The 26,401-nt window shown below is 36.0% G+C and overlaps 1 protein-coding gene across 4 annotated transcripts in view; it reads right to left on the minus strand.

Annotated features, from left to right (window-relative positions):
• Positions 1-26,401, minus strand: part of LOC145668831 (uncharacterized) — a 273,421-nt gene that overhangs the window by 179,329 nt on the left and 67,691 nt on the right. The window contains exon 1 of one of the 4 annotated variants that reach the window (XM_081737012.1): positions 18,977-19,173. The exons of the other annotated variants lie outside the window; for them this stretch is intronic. The gene's annotated coding sequence lies outside the window, so the exon portion shown is untranslated. Of the gene's footprint in view, positions 1-18,976; positions 19,174-26,401 lie in introns of those variants that run through there. 4 annotated transcript variants of the gene reach the window in all.

The following is a 26,401-nucleotide window of genomic DNA, read 5'->3' on the forward strand; positions in this document are numbered from 1 at the left end:
CAATTATTACAGTTGAGAATCTCAGACATAGATTATACAAATAATCTCCATACATAAAAGAAGTCTTGACTGTTTCATTAACGCGCAGGCCAAACCACTTAAGCTACAAAATTAAAATTTGGACAGCGCATAAGGTCTGTGGTGTAAGGTCCCACTAAGGAAGGAAGTTTTGGAAATTTGACGGGGAAGGAGGGAGAAGAATGGTAATTATTAATTATTTTTAAACCACCATATCTCGGAATCTCAACAGGTTAAACATAAATTTTTGATACGTGGACTTCTCATTTGAAATAATTTGACACAAGTTTTCTACCAAGAAGGGAAGAAAAATGAATAAAAGGTAAAAGGGATGGGAATTGGAAATATAATATGTTCGTATCTCAGAGTTAATTACGGTTAGACATGAAATTCTTGTTTGTACTTCTCATTTACAATAATTAGACACGTTTCACATTTTCTTATTATTTGCTCTAGATAGGGGAAGAAAAAGAGGCTTACAATTGTTATAATTGAATGGCCATATCTCGAAATCCGTTACACATACAGACATGAAATTTGGCATTTGGACTTTTCATTTAAAATAATTAAAGATTTGTTTCAGCGTTTCTTGATATTTCCGCTGAAAGAGAAGAACGAAAATGGGTTTGCAATTGTTAAAATAAGATGGTCATAAATCACAATCAATTAAGGTCAGAAGCACGGAAATTCGTAGTTAGGCTTTTAATTTAAAATAATTAGAAGTTTCTTGATGTTTCTCTCAGAAGAGAAGAAAATGGGTGAGGTGCAATTGTTAAAATAAGATTGTTATATCTCGAAATCCCCTAAGATTAGAGATATGAGAGGGCGGCAAGGCCGTACGTCGAGCAAGTGCAGGGGTCTGAAGTCCCCAGTTAGCCGATTATTTTATAAAAGATGTCACAATAAGAGCGACGGATTTAATATGATTAATAAGATACACTACGAAAATCATATTCACGAAGAAATTAAATGTCGACTAAAAGCAGGGAATTCGTGTTACTATTCGGTTCAAAATCTCTTGTCGTCGCGAATTCTGTCGAGGAATTTGAAGCTTAAAATATATAAAACGATAATCATGCCTGTTGTTCTGTATGGTTGCGAAACATGGTCGCTTACTCTGAGGGAAGAACATAGACTGAAAGTATTTGAGAACAGGATCCTGAGAAGAATATTCGGACCCAAGAGGAACGAGAATGGGGAATGGCGGAAGCTTCATAACGATGAACTACATAGTTTATACGGTTTACCCAACATTGTTAGGGTCGTCAAGTCTAGGAGGCTTAGGTGGGCAGGTCATGTAGCTAGAATGGAAGAAAGTAGAAACGCTTTTAAAGTCTTGACTGGTAGACCCATAGGAAAACGACCATTAGGAAGACCTAGGCGCAGATGGGAGGATAATATTAAGATGGATCTCGCAGAGATAGGAATACAAAGTAGAAACTGGATCCAATTAGCTAAGAATAGAAGTCAGTGGAGAGCTTTTGTGAACGCGGCACTGAACCTCCGGGTTCCATAGACCATAGAGTTAGTTAGTTAGTTAGTTAATAAGATACACTACATTTACAAAATAGTACTTATATATATATATATATATATATATATATATATATATATATATATATATATATATATATATATATATATATATATATATATATATATATATATATATTATTACAACAGATATATATTCCGGTTTAAGAATCCAAGGTAGCATCGGCGTATGTCCCCAACGACTTGGTCTTCAGAACTTCGCTCTCTCGATTAAATTTATAATTACTTTTGCACATACTCTTTCACTGACGTAGCTGATAATACGTTGTTTTAAAGTGACCAATGTTAAAACTGATTTCTTAAACTTTCCGTTTTAATATTTTCCATCAAGGAACCCGATTCGATCTTTGACCCTCTACATTCCGGCTAAAATTGACGGCGATCCATTAAATAGTTCTTGAGATATTTTGCCTCTTGAACTAACGCATATAAACATTTTGTTATAGACATTTCTGACTCTCGGACAGATGGGCACATAGACAGGCATTTTTGTCTCTCGAACGAACGAGCACATGGAGACAAACATTTTTGTCTGTCAGACGAATACAGACAATTTGTTTCTCGGACGGATGGACACATAGACAGACATGGTAAATATATAAAGGAGTTTTCATTTATAAACCAAACTCCTTACAAATATATTAATTTGCTTTCGAAGCGGATGTAGCAGGGCGTTCCGTAAATCATTCCGTCTAATACAAATAGTCCTTAGAGAAAATCAAAACATTTTCAGGTGTTTATCCTAGTCAACGCTTCTTAACACACCTTTGGTCCTTTAATTACTTAGTGTAAAAATAATCTTAATTTATTATGGTGAGCTTTGAAATCTCTGCGTTTTATCCTATTGAATTGGGAAGATCTAGCCAACTTAAGAAGCATTTTATAATTAAACGAAGAGGTATTCTTCCTAATTCTGCAAATCTGTTTTTCATATTACATAAGAATTGTTAATTGAATCATGAAATGTATAAATCGCGTGATTAACACTTCTATTTAAAAGAATAAAATGATTTTTTTCAGTTTAACGTCCCACAATTATGCTCTTTAGGCTAAGGGAAACGGTTGATTAAGTAACGATGATGAAAAAATGGTGGAATGAGAATGTGGGAGGAAATGTGAGTACCCGAGAAAACTCACGGACACGATTTTGTCCACCACAAACTTACTTGGCCCAAGATCGAACCAGGACACCACAGACCAAAGGTAAGCGCTCTACCACTAAGCCACTGTGGCCCCCTCTAAAAGAAATGGAGTGTAAATTCAACTGACACTGATGTCGTAGGACGAGTAAAAATTACCAAAATGTGCATTGTATTCTGCTGATTGCGAGTTATGTGACACACAAAAATGTATAATATGAAACTTCTCTTTCGTAGTCAGGAATATACATTAAAAAGCTTTCTAGATTTAGTAATTACAGCCTTTTATATTCAGACAATAGTAGCAATGTACACACAAAATACCAATCATAATACACGCAGAAAGAAGTACCAAGTAACACTGTACATGATATCAATTCATTTGGAATGACATTCCATCCAGATAGGTGGGAGACCTGATATTCTAAAATTATCTCAGCACCACTTAAGCCTTCTGTTATTGCTAATTAGTACCATACACATGATAAATATAGGTATATGATATTATTGTAAGCCATTTCAAATTTTGGCTCAATTAACCCCTCTCACTACATAGATACGCACTCCAATTTGACGCCAACCCTACGTCCAGGACTCCATTACAACAGTACAAATTAATGCTGTTAATATTCGAATAGTTCACAGTTTGAATTTTGGACTCTTCGAATATTCGATATTCGGAAATTGTTCGAATAATTTTAATAGCACTAATACACATGGCTGGACCCAAAGACAGAGCAAATCAGTGTGTAAATTAACAGCAGATTTTTAAGGAGTTTGTTTAAAAAAAAAAAAAATCTCCTGGATATATTCATTCTGTCCGTATCTCAAGGAGACAAAATCTCGAGATCTATTTGAGGTATAGATATAGAAGTGTCAAAGAAAAAAGTTGTTAGGAATTGAGCTCGTTGATGGACATGATCCATCCAGTTGATTCCAAGATATGGAGTGTGGACAATCAAAAATTAATTCCCTATATATTTGTATCGGAGTAATTATGGATATCATCCTTGCTTGATAGGCTACCCGAAACACTGTTAAGGTTAGCGAATTAGTGTAAAGTCCACGGTGCAAAATACTAATCTGTCCACAAAATACATTCACTGCTCTGACTTTCTATTCGACGAATCTAGATTTAAATAGCTTCTAATTTCGAATATTCATTCATGTTAAAATACACTTCATTAATTTGTGGTAAAGTGCTATATTTAACGCTAGGTTTGGTCAAATTTAGTTTGGTTTACCAGCAACCAAATCAAACATTTTCACGTGATGAACGCTGTCACTTCTTGTTATGAATTCAGAATTCTTGATGATTTTTTTTTTTTTAATGTATTATACCTTAATTTAGTTAGCCTATAGAAAACTAGACCATCGGACTAGAATAATACACTACGGGAACATACAGGAGACCAGACATTAAGCAATCCAGCAAACTCAATTTATGAGAATCCATGCTCATCATTGCCTTGCATAGTCGCTAGCAAAACTCGATTCCCATCCCTCCATCTACACGATACAAGTTCATCTCAATACCCGTGGAACTAGAGTTGCTATATTTCTCCACTATAAACACACGAGGTGCGTTGAAGAAAAATAATCTGAAAGCAGATTTCTAAACGTATATGCCATTTAAAAAAAATACACTAAACAACACACACCATAGTCTACGCTCTTTTAACTATATGATTGGCGTACGCGCCTTCGGTGCGGATGAACCGAGTGCGAGCTCATGTAGCTCTGATCCCAAGTTAATCTTGTAAGTCAATGTCTCATATGTCCTCGGTACTGAAAGGGACGCTAAACTCAAACCTAACTAATAGTTGTGTATTATAGAACCATTAGAAATTGATATCGTGCATGAAACGGCAGCTCTTCTATTAATCAATATTCACGCCTGAATCATACATAAAAAAAAAAAAAAAAAAATTAAAAAAACTTAAATGCTAGAAACTGCTAAGGAGTATGGGGATGATACTTCGTTCCTTCTCAAATATAGACTTCAGAATTCGATTTCGAGATGGAGATCAATTAACATAAAAGAATACTCAGAGAGTGTAATGTTAAAACTTCTATGAATTTCCTCTATGCAATGGCTTAACAATTTGAACACTAGTGCTACTAAGTAAATATATCACAAGTGTGCCTCCTACACAACCTTTATATAGGACGGAAAATAAGACTGTACAGTGTACAATACAGGACGATCTTGTATATATACAGGATGTCTGGCAGCCTTACGTGGAACCGTTAGTTCAAATTGATTTTTTTTTTTTTTTTTTTTGACAGAAAAGTTCTCTATATATTAATGAAAATCAGATACTGTTCAATCAGTTTTAAGTTATTTGGTTAATCTACTTGTACAGTGGGTACGTGTGAAATAACTAAAGGATAAAATGTAAGACTATATTTTTATATGTTTTTTTCGTATTTCTAAATTCTTACAAGTATATTCTAAGGACACACTCAATCACTATGTATCAATTTAGCGGAAATATACACAGCTTCAATCGAAGCAATGAGGGTTTAAGTTTTTATTATTATTATTTATTTACACAGAATGTCCGTTCTCTATACGCCAAACAAGAAAATTGACATTTGTTCTAAAAATTATCAACGAAATACTATGGAATATGGGAAGACAATTAAATGAACTTTAGTTACCTGGGAATCATACCACGTCGCGTCTCAACATGCAAGGACATAACCACGAAGGGGAGAGGGAGGATGAAGCCTGACCCTCCTAAACCAAAAACTTTACAAATCCTTCAGTTTAACGTCCAAAATTATGGCCTTTTACGCTAAGGAAGACGATAATTAAGGCAAATGAATGATGATGGAAGGATTGGTGAAATGAGAAAGTGCGAGGAAACGGGAGAACCCCGAGAAAACCTACGGACACGATGCTGTCCAACACAAACTTACTTGGCGGGGATCGAACCAGGGACCCTACGTACCAGAAGTGAGCTCTATACCACTGAGTTTCTGTACCCCTCCCCCGTTCCTGTGGGGACGCGGTGGCTCAGTGGTAGAGCGTTCAGCTCTGGTGCATGGAGTCCTGAGTTCAACCTGAGCTCCCGCCAAGTAAACTTTGTAGTGAACAAACACCGTGTTCGTGGATTTCCTCGAGGTTCTCGCGTTTCCTCCCAATTTTTTCCTTCCACCATTTCATTCATTTCTCATCATCACTATCTTCTTTAGCCTAGCCGGCACAACCGTGGGACGTAAAACTCAAATATTTGATTTCATCTTCCCTCCCCCGTTCCAAAACAATCTCCTGACTCGTAATGGAGTGTATCTGTTATATGTTTATTAAACTTACATTAAATGAAGAAGGTTTAGAATAGAAAAAAATGAAATGAAATCTTTAAGTTTTACGTCCCACAGTTATGCCGGTTAGGCTAAAGGAGACGGTGATGATGAGAGATGAGTGAAATGGTGGAATGAAGAAAGTGGGAGGAAACGGGAGAACCCCGAGAAAACCCACGAGCACGGTGTTTGTCCACCACAAAGTTCACTTGGCGGGGGCTGGGATCGAACCCGGGACCCCAAGCACCAGAGGTGAACGCTCTACCACTGAGCCACCGCGCCCCCCTAGGTTTAGAATAGAAAATGGAAGAAAAATATCTTTTAAAAAATATGTCAATATTAAAATAATAAAAGCAACTCAAATTAAATCATCAACTTTGTACGTTCATCTGCCTAGCTGGGTGCACACTGCGAATTTATTACTATACTAATCTTAACGGTGTCTATAAGTTTGATCATATTTTTCTTCGATTTTTTACAACCATTTATACTCATATAAACAGAAACAAATGAACTTCCATTAATAGCTTGTTTCCTTACAAACAGCTTATTCGAACATTTCCTACAACCGCTGTCAAGATCCATGTTTCAAAAAGGAAACATAATAATTTGTACTTATTTATGTATATATAGCGAGTTATTAATAAGAAGACTCGATTTAGTTTTAGTTTGTAAAAGCCCCTGCCCTGACACACACACACAGAAAAAAAAAAGAAAAAGCATGGGTTCCCTAGAATAAGTGCCTGACTACACTGCTGACATACTATTTTACATAATGTAAGGATATACCAATTTACCCAGTGAAACCTACTTTTTTATCTTTATAGTTTAATATCCCACGCGTATACCCTTTAGGCTAAAAGAGAGCGATGATTACTGAAAACAACGATTGTAAAATTATATTTCTATGCTCTCCCAACGAGAATCGAGCCCGGCACCTTAAGTACGCACGCTATCCACCAGACTAGCAGTGAAAGTGTGGACACTTGTTTAATTCCGCCACGAAACTTCGAAACAGGCACTATCCAAGGGAGTCTAGGACCCCCCTAAAATTTTCACGATAGGCTTGCAAATGAACTATAATATAGTTGAGTCGACCCCCGCTAACTTCTACCGCCCCCCTACATTTTTGGGCTGGCTACCAGCCTGCTTCGAAATTATTTCGAATAGCCACGTGCTGTTGTTATTATTCTACCTTGATACGATAGAGGCTCTGTGAGACCAAAACACACAATTGTACTGCAGCGACTACGTGAGAGGGGGTAAAGAAATTGATAGGCCCCATCACCCCGCCGACTATTATTCCCTTCTCGATATGCTGTGTTATAATATAGGTCAAGAAGTATAAAACTATCCTCCTCTGTATACAAAATAGCTCCCCCAAAATTTCTCTTCCCTTCCGGTTCTTCCCTCCAAAAAATTAAAATTGGCGTCGTCGCTTTTTTACTATACTATTGATTATTTTATCATGATGGAATACACAGTGATGTGATGTGAATAGGGTAAAGAGTGTGTCGAAATTTCCAAAGCACAAAGTTTCACTACAATAATTCACATGTAACAGTTTGGTCAACTATCTATTTAAAATGATGTAATTTGCTCAGACCAGGTCCCACATACTAAAACAAAGTTATCATGGACCAGATGGAAATTTCCAGATGCACGATTGAAAACAGTCTTTTAACTTTATACCGGAAGCAATTACCTAACCAACACTTCTTCCTCTTTTAAGTACCTCAAATACTGTTAGTCTTTTAATTTTTCTATGATCTTCTAATTTGTTTTTCTCCACTTTTCATAGTCATTATCTTGAATACAAGGCTTTTGAATACTACGCATGCTTATAGCTGTAGGACATATTCGTAAATACTCCGTGGAAAAATTTCGCGAAAGTTCTTATCGTTAACTATGTTTAGGAACTCGACATAAACATGCCATTTCCATTCAGATACAACACGAATTAAATCGTACATATAATTCCGTAAGTTGTTAAAAGATATTGTGCATCAAAATCTCGAAGTCCCAATATTCAAATGCGCCATCAAGATATTAATAAGCAATGCATGGAAATTCGTAAATAATATAAGACAATTTTCTCAATCTGGGACCTTTAGAGGGGAGGGGGGGTCGCGAAGGGATGTGAGAAAGATAAATGTAATTAGGATCTAGTAGCGGCAACTATTATATAAAAATAAAACTGATTTTTGTGGTAATCAAATCAAATGGAAAACAGCTGAACCGATTGATATGAATTTTTAGATATAAGTGGGTCGCTCAATATGTGTTTCTCTAAACTGTATATATATATATATATATATATATATATATATATATATATATATATAATTTTAAGAAACATTTGTAAACTATAGGTGGGCCCCTCCTCACCGCTCCACATAATCCCCACTGAAATTCTGGCATTTGTCTCACCGTTGTACCAATTTGTCCAAACCCCTTGCAAAAAATCAGGGCTTTGGCTATTTAGCATTCTCCTCACTTCTTCATCACCAGTTAACAGGAGACAAGGTCGCATATGTCGAACCTGAACTGCTCTTCAGAGAAGTACAATTCAACATAAGCGGCCTGGTCTCTTCATGACAATAATGCCCACTCCCACCCAGCACGCAAAGACACAAAACTGAAGAATTAGGGTGGGAATGGCTGCCCCAATTTAGCGCCCCATCTTTTTTCTTCCATCTTTTTTCCGATGTTCAAGTCTGCATTGCACGGCAAACGTTTCGAAACAAATTAAGAAGTGAAGCAGAATGTTAGGAGAGTGGTAAATAGCCAAAACCCTGATTTTTTTGCAAAGGGTGAAACTTATATATCTTTCTTTTGGCATTCTTCCTTTATATAAAGATAAATATCCAACCAGACATGGTCGATTTCTGTCACTTCCTGTTGGAAGACAAAGATAAGATAGAGATAGAATCTCTTCTTGGGACCTTAAATTCACATCAGAAAGCAGTTTTTTTGCTACTCACTGTCATTTTTGATCTAAGAGGATCAATACCGAAGACAGAAGTTGCACTGGATTTCAATCACTTTCGGTATTCGTTGAATAATAAAGGAAGAAACGGAATCTACTCCTGAGATGCTGAATTTGTATCTACAAACCGTTTTTCGTTATCTCTTTTACCGTCCATTCTCTATTGCAATTAATACTGAAACAAGAAATAGCAGAATTCTATCACTTCCGACCACTGGCGTAAATCACAAGGGAATGAGGGGGACATTTCTTTCCAATCTTGGAACTGAGATGACTGTCGCCCCAATAATTCGAATTGAAATGTGTTTTTTTTGGCGGGGAGGGGGGGAGAAATGTGATGATTCGTGTTCGACTGCCACTTAATCTAATCGTCTAATATATAATATACAACAGGTTCAACCCAGAAATCAGATTCATCTACTGTAATATGAGTCTCATCCTTGACCCCCCCTAGAATAAGTCTCAAATTTGTCTGCCTTCCAATGTTGAAGACAACTCTGTTCCCCTGATTCTCCATAGCAGTTTTTCAACTTCATAAATATTTTGAATATCACTTTTAAAAAATATATGGAAACAGTCTTAACCGTCCCCCAATGTTGAAGATAGATTTGCGCCGATGCTTCCGGCTGGAATAAGGGAACAAAAACCGAGACTGAACCTAAACTATTCCTGGTACATTGAATCCATACACCGTTCTCTCTCTCTTTCCTTCCCTTATTGTTTTTTGTTCTGATATACTTCGAGATAGAAGGGCGGACGGAAAAAGCCGTTCTATAAGTCTTCTATTACTGGTGGAAAAAATGAAATGAAATCTTTAAGTTTTAGGTCCCACACTTATGCCGGTTACGCTAAAGGAGACGGTGATGATGAGAGATGAGTAAAATGGTGGAATGAAGAAAGTGGGAAGAAAAGGGAGAACCCCGAGAAAACCCACGAGCACGGTGTTTGTCCACCACAAAGTCCACACGGCGCGAGCTGGGATCGAACCAGGGATCCCAAGCACCGGAGGTGAACGCTCTATCACTGAGCCACCGCGCCCCCTTCTATTACTGGTGGAGTCTAACAAGTAGCAGTGTTACAGTGTACTCCACGTGAAGGAGTTTGGTTTGGTTTGCGAGAAACCAAACTCCTTAACAGGCTAAATTTTACCAAGCCTACGATTAGACACGGTTGTCTTATATATTTTACCTCAAATTATATAAATTATACTTTCAGATGAATAAATAGTAGGAAATGGAAAATATTGAAGTCGAGTAGAAAGTCATTTAGCTCCATCTTAACATTGCATTCCACGGATAGATTAGTATTTTGTATTCTGAGCAGTAAACTAACTGGCTAATCTTAACAATACTGCGGGTAGTCTATCAAGCCAGGGTGGTATCAATAATTATTCCCATAGGAAGACATGGGTAACTTTTTTTTTTTTAAATATTGTCCGTATCTTCGAATTAACTGAATGGACAACCTCCATTAACAAACATTCCAAACTTTTTACCCCTACATTTTGACCAAAATTGATGGTAATGTGTCGAGTGGCTCTTGAGATTTTGTCTCTCCCGGACAGACACAAAGACAAAGTAAATATATAAAGGAATTTTTCTATACACCAAACTACTTAAGAGTCTTCGTCCCGGCGAAATTAAAATACCGCTAATTTCACAGTAATTATGTGATATCTCGAAATAGATAAAAGATAATTGAAATGTGGAACAAGAGCACCCTAGACAATATTATTTTGCGTGAGGTACCCTTATCACAAGTCACCTAGTGGCTTTCCGTTTTCAGCCGTTTAGAAACGCGAAAATAAATGCCGATTTTGTAAATGGCTGGAAATCGAAAGCAGATAAGTGAGTCGTAATAACGGTATCTCATGTAAAATGATATTGTCTAAGGCGCTCTTGTTCCACATTTCGATTATCTTTTATCTATTTGAAGATATCACATAATTACTGTAAAATTAGCGGTATTTTAATTCCGCCGGGATGAAGACTCTTAAAATGTAGAGTTAGACAATTAAAAAAAGGGAATGAAATGTATTCTTCAAACGCATAATCGATTGGATGAAATCGATTCTCCCTATCTATGACCGTTTCTACTCTACATTAATGAACATTAAAATCGAAAATGATTTATTTATACCACTTTCGGAGAATGGGCCACCTCCATCTACAAAGTCTATTAATAAGTTCTGACCCTTTACATCCTCGCCAAAAGTCATGGTGACCTCACGTAGCCCCTGAGGATTTTTGTCTCCCACACGGACACTAAAGACCTGCACGGGCTGGGCTCAGCCCGAGGCCCGGCCCGGTCCGCGGGCCGGGCGGACCGACTCTGTTATTTCTTTGGGCCGGGCCGGGCTTGGGCGGGCCGACACTGATTTCTCTTCAAGTCGGGCCGGGCTAGGGCCGATCAATTGCAATTCTTTAATAATTATTGACTTTCGTTAAACAATAATTAGAATGAAGGCAAACGCAGTGTGCCCGTGAAAAATGTTACAAAATGAGACTTTTAAAATTTTTCGGGCCCGGGCCGGGCTTGGGCCAAGAATTTTAAAAATCTTATTGGGCCGGGACTCGGCCGAAAATCTCCCAAAACTTTTCGGGCTTGGGCCGGGCCTAGGTACATTCGGGCTGGATTGGGCTCGGACCGAAAAATTCGGCCCGTGCAGGTCTCTAACGGACACACACACACACACAGTTATACATGAACACACAGGGTAAAAATGTAAAGGAGTTTCGCTAAACCAAATTTCTCATTAAAAAAAAAAAAAGTAAGGATCATGTTAGAAATCGATATATGCATACGCAACTGGTGGATGAATACGATTATCTCAATTCGCTCTATTTGCATTCAATTTTTTTGTGATCCAGTACTTCGTGTTTATCTTTAACATTTCGTTTTCAGAGAACGAAAACAGTAACAAAACACGAACTTGTTACTTTATTAAAAAAAAAAAAAAGTGTTACACCTGAAGATTCGAAATGTGCTTTTCTGATACAGTGTGGAATTTTGAAACTACTAACACAGGCGGAGTATGTGTGTCAAAGCAGCCTAATTTTTCAACACTAATTTACAGGCAAGAACGAAAAAGACTGGCCAATTCTGCAGACACATTGGGAATACTTGGTTCAAATCAGTGTTGGGAAGTAACGTAACGCAAGTAACGCGTTACTTTTTAAGTAACGTTTCCTAGTAACGCGTTATATTTTTTCCAAAGTAACTGTAACGGTAACGCGTTACAAATTTTTAAGTAACGTACCTAGTTTGCGTTACTTTTCTCGCGTTACATTTCGGATGAGTAACTACAATATATGTATATTTTTTTCGGAAAAAGATGTTTCTTTCCTGTAAGTGGATTTCTCAGAATGGAACAATGGAGCATGAACTATGTTTGTCAGTGACCGACAGTCACAGACATACAGAGAAACAGATGAGTTTGTAGTGCCACTTGCTGTTTTTTTGAAGATGAGGACAGCTTTAGGGAAATCACGTGTACTGATTGCATCACCTGGAAGAAAGTGTCGTAGATTTTGACAGCTTTAAATCAATACATTCAGTGAGTGAACTAGGAGTGCAATGATACCCGTACTCTATTTTACTTTGATTGGTGTTGTTGTTTTTATAAAGATGGAGAACGAAAATATTTTACCGTTCGAACATTTGAAAGAATACTTTTTTTTTTTTTTTTTTTTTTTTAAGAGTGAGGATGATGGACAGAATTTAAAAGTAAAGTGTCTGAACTGCCCCGGCGGAAAATATTTATCAACAACTAGGGTGCCATAATTAACTATTTACAGTAAGGGATTAATATGAATAAACTGTGTTTTGATGAGGAGGTCTACTTTATTACTAGAAAATAGTTTGCTGATGGTATGTAATATTGGAGTTCTTTCAGATCAGTTTGCTTATCCTAGAGTCCCGTTGATTATAGAGTAGGTAATGTTTCTCTATATTCTTTATTTTTAATTTTGCATAGCAACATTGTTATTATTATATAATTAGTTTAGCAGGATAATAATAACCAACCATTTTTTCTAACGCATAGGGATGAACACGAGTCAAGCTAAAACTCGACTCGACTCGAATTCAAGTCGAGCTTCGAGTCAAGTCAAGGGTAATATCCTTGAGTCGAGTTCCGAGCCGATTCAGTTTTTCGCGTCGAGTTTCGAGTCCAGTCGAGTTTGACAAATGGCTCGTTCGTTTTAAGTCGTCTTGAAGTCATGGCCTGATTACACTGGAAAACGAAAGCCATGGAATACTTTTAGTGTTGCTCACGAGAGGGGACACTGCTCGCATCTCATCTCGTTTCGATAGCGAGACCACAAGAGATTTTTTATAACAAGCTAAGCTCGGCTCGGCTCAACTGAGAAGGTGGCTCGAGCCGGCTCACTTGGGGTGAACCATCGGCTCGAGCTGGCTTGGCAGGGATGAGCCATTTGCTCGGTTCAGCTCAACAGAGCCGAGGACTCTAACCGACTCGGTTGGATGAGCTGTTAGCTCGGCTCACTTCTCGGTTCGGGTCGATAGTGAATGAGCTGTGAGCCGAGTTGCTCGAGTCGTTGACAATTCTAAAGCCGGGCCGAGCAGTTTTGAAGATATTTGGCCAGTGCCCAATAACATTTAACAGTGTTTGGCTCGAGCCCGAATACTCAACCTAGACCCTTAATCCAAATTCAGAACCTCGTGAACAATGTCCTTGACTCCGAGACTTCACGACTACCGAGGTTCGCAATCAACTAGTTTTTTAGTATTGAAATACTAACCACGTATCTTTCTTTTTATATACAATGTTGTTATAATAATAATAATAATAATAATAATAATAATAATAATAATAATAATAATAATAATAATAATAATAATAATAATAATAATAATAAGTTGTTGTAGTAGTAGTAGTGTCATTGATAACAATTATACTGTCTATGTAATATACTTGAAGAATGTACTCGAAACTACACACCGGATTTGGCTCGAGTCGACTCGGAACTCGACCCCAATTCGAGTCGAGTTGGAGGAAATTTTCCGAGTCGAATTTCCGGGTCGAGCTTAAAGATGTCTGTTTCTAGTCGAATCGAGTGTCAAAGAAAACTCGCTCGAACTCGCTCGTGTCCATCCCTACGAGTAACGCAGTATGGCATTTTATCAATGTTCATATATATCAAATAAAAATTTGTCCTTGCATTTACATAAAGCGATTCAGAAATGCAATAATAATAATAATAATAATAATAATAATAATAATAATAATAATAATAATAATAATAATAATAGCGGTAGTAATAGCAGTACGGAAAATTGAAGTCATAACTTTTTTCACATTTTTAAAGTTTCGGACCTAAAAGTAACTCGTTAGTAACGCGTTACATTTTTGCAAGTAACTTACCCAACACTGGTTCAAATTAGCACAAAGCAAGACCAATGGGAATTCGTAATGAACGAAAAATATCAAATAGACAATCATTGAACACGTTTGTTGCATCACCATGCTATGATAAAGCTTCTATTGTTTAAGGTGGCATTTGACATTACTTGGACTTGCGTCAGAGGCAAGTACCCGTATAGAAATCGAACCGGAAACCATGCACAAAGAAGACATTTAGTTACGAAAGAGCACACACACATAAGCGTATGTTACGAATGATGGTGCCCACGAGACGAGGAACAGGTTTTTCTCGAATCTATTCTCGAGAATAGACGCGCACCCAGAAATTTTTGTTGGGAGGGATCCAATACTACAAGCCATTACATCTATGTAGTTTTGAACGAGTATTTTATTCTGCACGAGAAAAGACGATAAGTAATTGTAAAATATTTCCAACTATATTTTCAGGGGGAAAAATGATAGAACCAGATTGCTTTTATAAGAGAAAGAGTACAAGTAAAAGAAGTCGTCCAGTTCCAAAACGGCTCTTGTCTATTTAGAGAAAATTCCAGGAAACCTAGAAAAGCTGTAAGATTCATGCGTTTTGTCGAACTGGAAATATTTAAGGATGTTCACATGAACACACTGAAGTATTCCCAGTTCTACAAAACATGCAGATCCTACATTTATTTATTTAGTCTTATTTTACATGGCGAAGTTAAGGCTAATCATGCCTTGTCTCCCTCTTGGCTATGCAATATAATAATATCATGATTAGTAATACAATAATAATAATAATAACATATGTATAATATATAAAACACTCCCAATCTCACACACACGCATCACATCACATGGATTATAACAAATAACCACACAATATAGTCACATTCATTTAGTGAACAAAAAGAACAAATAAGGAATAGAAACAATAAAAATCAGCATTTTTCAGATGTTAGTAAGCCTAGATAGGCTTATGGAGGGTCTGTTCAACCATTAAAAAAAAAAAAAAAAAAAAAAAGACAAGAGCCATTTTGGAGCTGGAAGACTCAAGTGTAAGATCAAATCTCCACGCTACATCAATCATTTGTTTGCTAGACAAGTATAGTTTTAAGAAGGTGTACAAATGTATCTTGAGTTACGAAGCTTTGGAGGAGGAGGGGGGGGAACCAGGTGGACTCCCGTCGTGGATGCGCCCATGATCGAGAAGCTCGCCTCGTCCCGCTTTGTACATTTATGTACTTAACTTTTAGAAGCAGTCATGGTAGAATTTTGCACCAATAATGCAATAATGTATAGGATAGTCAAAGCTGCAGAATGATAATTTATTAATAAATAGTATTAGTTAAAAAAAATATATACCACTCACTCAGGTTCTTTAATTAAAATCATATTTTAGATTGTTAAAGAGATTAGAAAATACTGATAAGAACACATTGTTTGCGGGGAGGGGAGGGGTTCTGAGGATGTAATAGAAAATAGAAAGTATAGTATAAGAATATAGATGGAAAACAGAAAGAATATTACAATTGGTAAGACTACGTTGAAACAGGCAACTGCTAAGTAAAAATGAGTTTAGCTGAGGACCCCAATACAGAGAAGCTTCTTAGTCTATGGCAAATGACCTAAATGTGTGGTAGTAGAAAACTAAAAGTGAAAATGCGTTAAAAAAAAATACTTATCTACAGGAATTTTATGCAAAACAGTCTAGCACTCCACTGATTCAAACTTACTCATATAATTTTACTAAGAAGTATAGTCTCATGAAATCAATTACCGAATGGACATAGGTGGAAAACTCGAATCAAATGCAGTTTCCCTAGATTCAACATTTCCTAGATTTAGCCCTAGAAGGAGTTTTTCTTCCAATATTATCAACTGTTTAGAGTTAAACAATGAGAGAAAATCTCTTTATCATCATTCCGGTTAAAGCTCTTCACAAAGCTCTATTATTATTATTATTATTATTATTATTATTATTATTATTATTATTATTATTATTATTATTATTATTATTATTATTTTATCGTTTTCATATCAGTTAGCTGTATCTGAGATTTTCCCGCCAGCAAATAAATACTGATGGTCATCGCATTTAGTTTCAACTGTCGCTTCCAACGAATGTAATTGTGTTCCACCATAGGTGGTTGATTCACAAGAACAGTAGCTTTATGCGGCCGAGAGTTGATTTTTTTTCCTCCACCGTAACTAAAAGAACAGTAATCAGTTTTAAAAGTGGAATATTAATATACACACATTTCCAGATCTTTTTGCTGATTCTTTAAATTACCAGAACTCAACTCTAACATACTAAGCCTTTGATTTGTTAACTGTGGGAGCTTACAGTGAAATTTCTAGAACAATTTAATTTTGGTTATTGAGGGAAACGGGGGTATGACTTAGCCAAATCGATTTCTTGCACATGAAAACAGTAGACGCATGTATCCTATTTCATAAGCAATTGGGCTTCGTCTCTCTTTTTCACAAACTGTGATGCACCCTCAAACTATGGGGATCTGATTTTGATATCAAAAGAGGAAGTATTGTATTTACCACGGCCAGTTTAAACAGGTAGATAAAGGCGTAAAAGAAACAAATTTTTGAGACGTTGAACCCACAGAAAGCAAAATATTTTCGTTCTCATCACTTTTCCTCTATGTGAATCAATATTGAAACCGGAAGTAGTACATTTTTACTTCTTCCGGTATAATTCGAAGATAAAGGCGGAAACTGAGTCCTACTTTTGAAGCACTGGGTATAAACATTCCTCGCCACAACTTAATCTTTAAAAAAAAAAAAAACTGTCAGCAGACTGATGGACGTCTTCCGAATTCTCGTACTCACGCACAGATTTTAGGGTAAGGGGGCCAAGATGCTTCACCGACATACGAATTTCACGTTTATTACTCTGCCCTCCCCAAATTACGCTCAGAGCCATAATTCAGAGTGTAACCTCCCCAAATTTGAATGTGTATAAATACTAATCAACAGTATAATATCATACTAAAGAAAAATAAACTCTACATATATCGGTGGAAAATCTCCCCCTCCCAAAAAAGCAAAGAAACTCCTGGTCACACACAATGCAGTTTAGATATCTAAAAATTAAGTTCATTTTCAAAAACAAATCCTTAACTAACCAACAACTACTCATATTAACATTTTTTCATTATTATTCCAGGCTTCATTGAAGCTATATATTCGCACGAACCGGTTGTTAAAACTTCCAATCTACATCCAATCATTACGAAAAATAAATAAATAAATAAATAAACTCTATTGAATACTTCCGTCTCCTTTAGCCTAACCGGCATAATCGTGGGACGTAAAACTCAAAAATTTCATTTTCATTTTTCTATTGAATACTTTTGAAAATCTAATATATTTTGTTTCCATTTCAGCTTTTGACATTACACTTCTAATTTTCTTCCACATCTGATTAATGCATATGTGATTCTGCCTATGTAGTACAGAACGCAATTCGTATCTCATGTGTAATTTCCTATCAGAATCGCAAATTTTGCGTGCGCTAACACCAAACCGATACGAACTGGGACCACTGATATATATATATTATCCACACACAGGAGTCGTTGCTACTTCAAACTGGGGCCAAAAGAAATATATATTTTAGTTTATGCATAAATAATAAACATGACATTAATAATATGAAATAATAATTTGATTACTCACTAGGTGACATTTGGAGTCCCACCTCGTGCCTTATCGCGAAAAATAGGTCAGTTCGTATCGTGGGCAATGGTATTTATAATAATGAGATACAAATACATAATGATATAATAATAGAATAATAAGAATACTAAGTCAATCACAGAACCGGTTATTATATGATTTGAATGACACCACTGTGTAAACACACTACAAGTTGGGTAAATACGTCCGAACATATTACTTACTGAATTGTCATTGGAATTACTCAAGCAGATAGTTCTACCAAATTTCGACAGATTTCTTACACTTTCAGGTTAGGTTAGAGCTTAAATTACTTACATTCACACTCTCATTCCTTCACGAAAAATGTTTCGCATCGTATTTTACCTATAAATTTTGAAATTGGTAGAGCCGCCTGCTCGAGTGAACTCTCGCCATTTTCTTTATATGCAACTATCAATAGCATAAAAAAGTACTATAAAACAGACAAGTGTCAGATCTTATTACTGTGAATGTTTTGCCAAAACCGATGACGTCATAATGAACTAAGTAAGAAGTATTGCACATTGTATTTAGTATATAAATATTAAAACGATGCAATGTGAAGCTTATATAACTCTGCTTTTTGAAATATTAAAAAATATGCAAATATATGTAATAAAACCTAAACATCTTCAGTACTGTCATACTGACAAATTGATTTCCTACGAAAGTAAGCTTCTGTTGATTTTTTTTTTTTTTTTTTAACTTAGATTTCCAATGTTGATTTTGTCAATGAACTAATCCTAACAGAACAGTAACACATTTCAACTATCTGCATTACGAAATGTACAAACGATGTCATAAATTTAGAAAATATTTCTATCCTTATCATCATCAATCACATGTTGTACAGAAAGGAGAAAACTGCATAAATTTTGTTTCTCATACCTGGTCTCAAAATATCTTGTTTCTGTACGGAATTTGATTCATGAATATTGAGAATCACAACGTATCCTCCTCGTGGACACTTTTAAACTGTCAATACTTTTAAAATGTAAATTTATGTCCCACCGATGTAAATGGTAACAGCAGTTCTGTTCCACCACACTTTGGAGAGTTAGAGCAGACAGCAGAGTAGCGATGCTTCCGTTTCTATTCGTACGACACAGAACGTATGTAAAGGGATCGGGGCAGGAGGGGAGAAGCACTCGATTTGCGCATGCGCTTTGAGCCGCACGTCCTCGCTATAGAAGAATGTCGCTCGCTGGCTGGAGAAGAATGATTTCACCGTCGTTTTTTCTGCTTTCTGTCCTGTCTCCAATGTTAATACATTGACGAAGTATTCACAAAATGTTAAGTAATAAAAGAGTGTTAAGACTTATTTTGATATTTAAAAAAAGCTGTCATATTTAACAGTAAATTCTTCCTTCGTAAATATTGTGAAGACAGCTAAAGCCAACAAAACAAACTGAAGATTTCCCATTTTTCCACTCCTATTGGTGGCTTCCCCACTTTTAAGATCCACTAACTCAAGCGTTTTATATTCTTTTAGCTGAACATTTTCTGACCAGTTTCATGGATTGTAACCTCACTCATTTGTATATTTCAAGAAAACGACCTTTCGTTCACAAACAGTGACTCAGTTGTTATTACTAGACTTTTTTCTTTCTTTTTTTTTTTAGTATTGTTGTTTTAATATAAAATGTTTCAAAACTGTAAACTGAACTCGTTAGGAATTTCGCGCTGGGAGAGGTTACTCAATTCTCAAAGCCCGATTAGGATAATCAAACTAGTTACAATATGTTTTATGATTAGTATACAGATTATCTCATACGATTCTTAATTATCTGCAAAACAGTATTCGTTACTAGGGAATAGTTAGGCATTACTTTCACGTTACAGATGTAATAAAAAATTAATTTCCTTCTACAGTAACTAACTAACTCACTCACTCACTCTATGGCCTATGGAACCCGAAGGTTCAATGCCGCGTTCACAAAAGCTTTCCACTGACTTCTATCCTTAGCCAATTGGATCCAGTTTCTACTTTGAATTCCTATTCTGCGAGATCCATCTTAATATTGTCCTCCCATCTGCGCCTAGGTCTTCCTAATGGTCGTTTTCCGATTGGTCTTCCAGTCAAGACTTTGAAAGCGTTTCTGCTTTCTTCCATTCTAGCTACATGACCTGCCCACCTAAGCCTCCTAGACTTGACGACCCTAACAATGTTGGGTAAACCGTATAAATTATGTAGTTCCTCATTATGAAGTTTCCGCCATTCCCCATTCCCATTCCTCTTGGGTCCGAATATTCGTCTCAGGATCTTGTTCTCAGATACTTTCAGTCTATGTTCTTCTCTCAGAGTAAGCAACCATGTTTCGCAACCATACAGAACAACAGGCATGATTATCATGTTATATATTTTAAGCTTCAAATTCCTCGACAGAATTCGCGATGACAAGAGATTTTCAACCGAATAGTAACACGAATTCCCTGCTTTTAGTCGACATTTAATTTCTTCAAGAGTATGATTTTCGTCTGTTAATACCGATCCTAGATATTTGAAAGTATCCACTTTATCAAAAGTATTATTTAATATTTTAACGTATCCACAATTTGCTGTATTACGGTCGTGACACACTTCTATGTATTTAGTTTTCTCTGTATTTACTTCTAAACCCATGTCCCTGCAATCGTTTAATATGATCTCTGCATTTCTTTCTATCGTTCTCCTACCATCTCCTATTAAATTTACATCATCAGCATATAATTTCCTTCTACAATTCATTTGGAAATCTTTGTTTCAATTTCAGCAATATACAGGGTGTTTCAAAACACCTACAACGTTTGGGACGTGATACCTGACACCAATATAAGACAAAAAGTATAGACCAACCCAGGTGCACAAACGCTTCCTTTCCGAGTTATAGGCTGCCAAAAACATGAAAAAATCATTTTTAATGGTCTATAGCTCCAAAACTATGGGACCTACCGTAGTTCGGTCAAGACTTCACTTAGGAAGTAGTATAGTATGTGTCCTATCCAAATATCCAAGTTTCAGAATCCTGCGGTACTTCCGCAACAATTTTTATAGAAGTAGTTAGTGAATACTTCAAATTATATGCCTGTAGCCAAACTGCCTCTATAAAAATCTTGCGTGAGTATCTTAGGATTCTGAAACATGTATTTTTGGATAGCGCAAATATTAGTTCCTATGTGAAGTTTTGACCCGACTACGGCAGGTCCCATAGTTTTGGAGCTAAAGGTGCTTCTTTTAGAGGAGATTTCTCACACCAAGATCAGATAAAAAGTATAGACCAACCTGGGTACAGAAATGCTTCCTATTGGCGCTATGACCAGCAGAAAAAGTGCTGGCAAAGTGGGAAAAGAGGCATAACTCGAGAACAAAATGTCGGATCGAAGACGGGTAAAAGGGAATAGCTATTATATTTAATGCACAATTCGATGTGGTGATACTCTATCATAGTTTTGTTTACAGCCAATGGATGATCTGAAGAAAATCACGAACTTATAACCTTCGCATACTAATTCACACATTTTTAGAGAAGAAATTTGTTCGCATCTGTGTTCACCACACCCACAATACAAGTGAAAAACGATTTCCAGTATCTATTTTATAAACTATTTATTATTATTATTATTATTATTATTATTATTATTATTATTATTATTATTATTATTATTATTATTATTATTATTATTATTATTATTATGGTTTTACTGTATTTTAAAATGCAAATAATGAAAGGTATTAATCAGTTTACATCTTCTCAAGATAAATTTTCAAGATCACAAGTAGGCGTAGCTTGAATTACTCCGCCTTCTTTTCTGAAATGTGGATGTATGTTGAGATACGCCTTTCCTCTTTTTATTAATGACTCCCGCACAAATAAGAATTGAGCCATAGCGATTTGACAGCAACAAGATATCGCCGCCTTGGATTATCTAATCACTTTACTTCAAAAAAAAAAAAATTTTTTTTTTTAAGATACGACCTTTTGTGATCTTGACGACGAATTGACCAAACGGCCCGAAAGGGGAGTCTAACCGTTTAGCCTATTTCCGTTTCGCCTAACTGCCAATTTACATTACTATCTTTATCTCATCTTGGAGGCGAAACGGCAGTTATTGCTATTACTTCTCGTTTCGCCTACGTTTACATGATGAGAGATATTTAGTGTCTGGGGAATTTTCTTATAAAGATTCATTTCTCAGCGTAAACATCATCAGTAACAGCTGTCTCTAACAAAATACATGGCAGCTCTTGAGCCTTCTCCGGAACTTAAAAAGTGGACGCTTCATATTGTATAATAGCACAGATATACGTACGGTATCTATCCCTGTTTTCAATATTATATTTTGTCAGTCATGGACGCTGATCCTGAAGGACTGAGAATTTGGATATTTTTATTTCAATAAATAACAACGAAACACACACACTTGAACGCCCCTTCCTCCTTGTAGTCGACCTCAAAATACGAAGTTTCTCAAGGAATTCTTGATTCGAACGTCAGATTTATTCAACGTATTCTACTTTTCCTTAGTAAGTGGCGGTTGGAAGGAAGCTTCAAATATCTTTGGAGAGGTTTAAGCCTTTCTAAATTGACTAAACTCGAAACTAAACTCTAAACTATATCTACGCATACTATAAAGTAATATAAGGTAACTAAAACATATTTACGGTAACTAATATTAAATATAGCTGTGAACTGGAATTCGAAAAGCTTCAGATTATATGTACTCGAGAACAGTGAGATATATATAATTATCAAATTTCATGCAAAATATAGAGGAAGACCATCCAAAGACATGCGCACTAGCCACATCAGCGTGAAGGGCTACGTCATATTTGTTACAACGAAAATTTATAATAAGCTTACAGTCTGGATTTGTTTTAGTCTCTTGCATTTAAAATATTATTTTTAACAGGTGGGGGCAAGTTTTTCACAAGTTATAGACACTTCAAAAATAGTTTGCCTTTTAAGCTTCTATTTATGTATTAACTTGATTCCATTTTACCGAAGAATATAACTAATTTTTTACGGTAAAGACTTAGGTAAGTAATCTCCAACTGGCTCATGTACGTAGAAGCACGATTTTGCAATCGGAGAAAGGATTGTAACCGTGAGAAACAATCAAACAAGGGAGGGAAAGGGTCGACATAGGGATAGGAATAAAAAAGTGTTGGATATAGATTCACGAGTAGCTATTTGGACAATCATAGACTACTCCATCGATTATCTTGTAAGCCTATCACCACTACAGTTTTCAACGCCCTATTTTCCGTCTACTCCTTATTCTTTCTGTGTGACTTAATGAGAATGAAAGCAGCGAAATTAGACGTCACAGTGTATCAAGTTCAAAATTGAGTTAGACTTGGCTTAGAACTACTTTGAATATAAATAAAACAAAGAAGATTCATCGCTTATTAATTAGTAAAAATAACAGGTAACACTCAGTAATATCGACTTGTGAATTTCATTTCAGCGATTCTACATATCATTTTCCTCAGTATGATCCTACCCTATGATTTTAAGGCATGTCCCTAGCCCAGGACACGAAATTTCAAATCTAAATTCAGTAGCTAGATCGCACAGTTTGATCGCCATTTGACAAAGTAAAGGCCAAATGCCGATTGCGAAACTAAGATATTTAGTCGCCAATGGTAATTTGGCGACCGGAAATTTCGAGCTCTACCCTAACCTACGATGGTTAATAATTATACAAGAAACATTGTTAAATGGATATATAAAGAGATAGCGGAAATGTACGAACTAAGCTTATTCGTATTAATTTAAATGTCAGAAGCAGAGAATGTAATGATCCAATAACATGTAATGATTTATTTCTTTGGTGCATGATATTAACTGTAATTATGCGAGCAGAGGAAGCTGCTCACCCTAAAGACACTTTATATTTTGTTTTATATAATTGAGGATATTTGTGCAAGGCTAAAGGAAAAATATCTTCCTTATAGCTCTCAGCTTTATACTGTAACAGTTACAAGAGGATTGCACTGAGAACACCAGAGCATTTTTATTTTTCAAGGAAGTCATTTTGTCTATTGTACATGATCAAGCACGTACGTACTAAAGGACAGTGGTAGTTGTACCTAGGGACAAAATTAAATCTAAATAATCGATTGTTTTCAACGACTAGTTTATTTATTAGAAAACTAAGGATAAAGGTAATATGCAGAAACCATCATCTGTTTCTTTTTTCTTATTGGAATTGGAATTTCTGCTCCATAAAGTAACTTTAATAACAAGGGACATAATATGCATTTAAAAACAAATATACAGATAATTTGCTGAAAGAACATGCTATGAATATGAAATTAGGCGTCTTACTTTCAAAACTAGATATATATTCATAAGATAATTAAAACAAATAGTGCACAATATATTTAAACGTATTCTCCCAATGACTATCGCTTAAATCATAAACAAAATCCAATTCTAGAAAACAAGTACATAATAAATTAAAATTACGTACATGCAGAAACAATAGACAGACATATAAATATACTACACTATTTGCTTGTCACATACATTTATGATATGATTTGGTTTTGGTTTGATTTCACTTTAGCGTCCCGTTCAGCAGCAAGGTTAAATGAGACGTGTACCTACTGACTAACGTGGAATCCGAACCACATGAGCTCCCACCGGGAGTCGACCAAACGCGCTTACGCTAACCGCTTAGCCACGAAGGAGCTCTTGAGTGGAATTCGAACCTTGACTGACAAGTATTGTCATCGCCAACTTAATGTCTTACACCGCTTGACTACGATACTTAGTATCGTATGACGTGTGTAAATGTAGTAAAATCAAAACTTTAAGATGTGGTCTCTATGTGTAACCGTTTTAACTAGTAATGATTTTAGGTGGTGGCCCGGTGGGGAAATCTCTCTCGAGCTACGAAATTCCCACTGGGACATTTCTGCGATCGGTTACCAGTATTTTCGCAGTACTACCTTCAACCCCCGTTTATGCAAAGCCCCCTCAAGGGGGGGGGGGAATTTCAAATTATAACTGGCTTTAACATGTAAATGAAAGGAACTAACCAAAATTTAGGCTTCTCAAAGGTCTAACACCATCAAACAACTTCCCAGCCCCTCTGAGATTTTGTTAATTCATGTATAATTTGGCCGCTTGTTGTGTAACATCATGGTTAATAACGAACTGTAAAATTACACATTGACCACCACAGGATGTCTACTACAGTTGACTTGGATATTTCCAGTATTTCCAGGGCTCTGATTAAAAAAAAATCCACTATACTACGGCGAAGTGAAAAAAGTGAGTGTCAGATACAATATATGTTGTGGTACTTAACAGCCTATAAAATATGTTTAAAAAGTGTAAGTCTTCTTCAATATTCTAATAGAAAGAATGCACAGAAACTGTGTCGCTACGTTCTGCTTAATCCTCGTTTCGCCTAACCAATTATCTGACACTTTTATAGTAGATAAAGGTAAGATTGAGTCCGCCATTTTAGGCGAAAAAGTATCTTCGTTTGGCCTAATCCTCGTTACGCCTAAAATGTCGGACAATAAAAAATCGCGGAAATTCAACTAGAGGGAAATCACAAGAGAAAATTCACTAGAAACAAATGCAAAATATATTATTAGTATTGATATTATATTAACCCGCGGTCAATATTTTCAAGCAGTTAGGATTACCAAAACTCTTTTATATATTTACCATGTCCATATATATATATATATATATATATATATATATATATATATATATATATATATATATATATATATATATATATATATTTACCATGTCCAAATATATATATATATATATATATATATATATTTACCATGTCCAAATATATATATATATATATATATATATATATTTACCATGTCCAAATATATATATATATATATATATATATATATTTACCATGTCCAAATATATATATATATATATATATATATATATATATATATATATATATATATATATATATATATATATATACAGGGTTTGTATGATAAGTAATGAGACCAGGTCTGGAAACATTGTTTTATTGATCTGATCTGTACAGGGACTTAAAAGCTTTCGAAGTACTCTCCTCTTGCGTCGATGCACTTCTGCAATCGATGTTTCCACGCTGCAAACGCCCCCTGGAAGTCAGCAGCCGGCATGTCCTTTAGAAATGTGGTCACGGCTGCTTGGATGGCTGTGACGTCTGCAAAACGGGTTCCTTTCAAGCGTGGCTTCAGCTTCGGGAAGAGGAAGAAGTCGGCCGGGCTCACATCTGGGCTGTAGGGTGGTTGTGGAAGGACTTCCACCCCAATCCGGGTCAAAAAGGAGGTCACTAAGAAGGCGG

This window comes from Thermobia domestica, chromosome 13 (genome assembly GCF_964235325.1).
Source record: "Thermobia domestica chromosome 13, izTheDome1.hap1.1, whole genome shotgun sequence".
NCBI lineage: Eukaryota > Metazoa > Arthropoda > Insecta > Zygentoma > Lepismatidae > Thermobia > Thermobia domestica.